At 46.2% G+C, this 2,961-nt stretch overlaps 1 long non-coding RNA gene across 1 annotated transcript in view; it reads right to left on the reverse strand.

Annotated features, from left to right (window-relative positions):
* The window catches only part of LOC123522331, a 13,470-nt gene extending 12,197 nt beyond the window's left edge, over positions 1-1,273 (reverse strand). The window contains exons 1-2 of the long non-coding RNA XR_006680601.1: positions 777-1,273; positions 243-347 (exon numbers count right to left, since the gene is read on the reverse strand). This is a non-coding gene — a long non-coding RNA (uncharacterized LOC123522331). The remainder of the gene's footprint in view (positions 1-242; positions 348-776) is intronic.
* Between the last annotated feature and the right edge of the window lie 1,688 nt (positions 1,274-2,961).

Below are 2,961 nucleotides of genomic sequence, written 5' to 3' on the forward strand. Positions count from 1 at the left end.
TGCGGCCCGCCGGGAGGCGCGCTCCTGCCGGTGAGTGACCGCGAGCCGGGTGCCTGCGACCAGGGTGCCCTCTGCGAGTGACCGGAGACGCGCGGGCGGGCGGGGCGGAGGCGTCGGTTAGCGAGAGGAGCCGGCCTTACCCAGTCAGGAACAACCTCCGGTGGCAAGGTCACGGACCGCAGTCCACTAATTCATTCAACCGGCCCTTACGAACTGGTCCCACAACAGAAGCTTGCACTTACTCGCCAAGGCATCAGTCCTAACGGAGTTTCTTCATCCGAAGGGGTCCGGTTAGTCGTCCAGCGCTGAACCCGCTGCGGCATCAGGCTTCTTACACGGCCTCTAACCTACCAGAACGGATAGGAATGTATACGGTTAAGCGACTCAAGGAAGATTACACAGAAATTAAGGAGCCCTGGTGGCGCTGGTGGGTATGCGTTGGACTGCTAACTTTAAGATCGGCAGTTCAAACCCACTGGCTGCAGCTCGGGGAGGGAGATGAGGCCATCCGCGGCCGTAAACAGCTACAGCCTCCGAAACTTTATAGGGTCCACTTGATGGCAGCGGGCACAGAAATTATGTGTCAGAGCCGGATCCGAACGTAAGCAGTCTCGAGTCCAGGCTCGCAACTATTATATCTTGAGGGGGACCTCTTCTTCCAAAGGCTTAATCCTGATTGTCTCCACCTCATCTTATTTCTGAAAATGACAACCATCGCTGAAGGTTAAGCAGACCGCTTATCAGTTAGCCATTCCCTACCTAAACCAGTTCCTCACCTACTAAACGTTGTGATAAGAACCAGACCGACCCACTGCTGAGGAGTGGGTGACTCCTGGGGACCCTGGAGGGAAGAGTCGAACTGCTGCCCAGAGGGTTTCCAAGTCTGTAGTCTTCGCAGAAGCAGCCTGCCGCACCTTCTCATAAGACCGTCAGCAGCAAAGCGTTTTCATTGGAGTGGATTATAGCCCATTTCAACTGAGTAGGTCCCACCAATAGGAAGGCATCATTTAAAGTTGTGTAATAAACAATGGTTTTCAAAGACCTCACCATCTAATTTAGGGGGGGAAAGGAGGGAAATTGAAAAATTAAAGTATGTATGCACTGTGTTATAATGGACAAAGGACACATAGAGGAAGGAACATCTGTGTTGAAACAAGAGCCAAAAGAGGACTTGAGTAATTTAGAGGAAGAGCACTTCTCTATTAAGCCATTGTAGCTTTCTTTTAAAGAATGAGTGAGGTGTGGTCAGGAATTCTATACCATTCTGCACATTGATAAAGAAAACGTGCTATGCCAATCCTACCACGACTACGATGAATTAGATTAATTATATGCTGGTGCCCTTTAATCTGTGCTGAGGATATTTAAGTATTAGTATTTATGGGCTTTACAAGTCATGCTTCTTTCTTTTGGCAACTTAATCTTAAAAGGAAACATATTAAAAAAAAAACATTGCTTAACAAATCCTACTTTATAAATGTATCTGTAAAGATCCCTTCTAAGGCCTTTCTTCTACTCAGAGCAACAAAAGGTAATTATTTCCTAACTTCTCTCATGTGAACAGTCTGTGCTTTGAATTTATAGGTGCCTTTAAAATGGGCTTTAAGTATTTCTTGCCTTTCCATTATTTTTATTTCCCACAGCATCATAGTGTCCATTTTGGGGTCTCAAGCATATGCCGCAGACTAAAACGAACACACATACCTCCTCGTTTTCTTCTGTCCACTCCCAATTTTCATAGCCACAACTCTGGAATTATCTAAGACTCTTCCCCCACAATCAGTCACTCCCCACATCCCTTGATCCCAATATCCCAAATTTCTCATCAACACTTTTCTTCCTCTGGATCTAGTAGAAGTTCTACACATAGCTACCTGAACCTTTGCCAGTCTTTTTACCTGGTTTTCCTGCCATTTCTCCTTACCTTTGAACTCATCTTTTATACCAAAGAGAGCTTTCCAGAGCCTGCATCTGTGTTATCTGCTCGCATAAAACTCCTTCAGCCTCCCCATAAATGAAAAAGAAATACTTGCTAAATATCATTCAGTTACCACCTTCATGATTTCTGCCATATCTGCATTTTGCCTATATATATGCATTAATCATTTTATTGGGGTCTCTTACAGCTCTTATAACAATCCATACATCCATTGTGTCAAGCACATTTGTGCATATGTTGTCATCATCCTTTTCAAAAGATTTTCATCCTACTTGAGTATGGGGGAAAGGCCAGCCAGCCCCCCACAACTAATCACTGGTTCGATAGGCGCAATTATACGGTTAAAATATATATAGAGAGAGATTATAATAAAGTCATAGAGAATAAGGAGAGATAGAAGAGAGATTGAAATAATGGAGTCAGACACATTTCACGGTAACATGCTCACCTCCTGGACGGCCATGATCTCAACAGCCAGGTCCTCACACACCTTGGGCCTAGGGGGCAGGAGGGAGGAGGGGCAGGGGAAGAGGAAACGGAGATAAGAGGGGGAGGGGCGCCAGGGTGAGAGGGAGAGCTTCTTTATTGCTAGCCATCTACAGTGGACCAGATGCCCTCAGGGAGGATATCTCTAAGCATCTGACCTCCCACCAAGTGCTGGCAAAAAGTCTCTAATGTTTGGCATAACTTGGAGGAGACAAAGCTAGGGAAAAGTCTTTTTATATCCCACACTTGAGCCCTTGGCATCAGCTCCTCATTTTTTTCCCTCCCTCCCCTAACCGCCCACCCTCATGAACCCTTCATAACCCTTGATAAACTATAAATTATGGTTATGTTCATTTCTTACACCATCCGCTGTCTCCCTTCACACGTTTCTCTTGTTCGTCGCCCTGCTCCCTGGGTGTGTGTGTGTGTGTGTGTGTGTGTGTGTGTCTCTGGGTGTGTGGGTGGTGGTGGTTATACATCAGTCATTGCTATCAGTTCCCCCTTTCTACATACACACACACACACACACACACACA

Source organism: Echinops telfairi, unplaced genomic scaffold (genome assembly GCF_000313985.2).
Source record: "Echinops telfairi isolate 266 unplaced genomic scaffold, ASM31398v2 ScPeMD7_5805;HRSCAF=6673, whole genome shotgun sequence".
NCBI classification, from domain to species: Eukaryota; Metazoa; Chordata; class Mammalia; order Afrosoricida; family Tenrecidae; genus Echinops; species Echinops telfairi.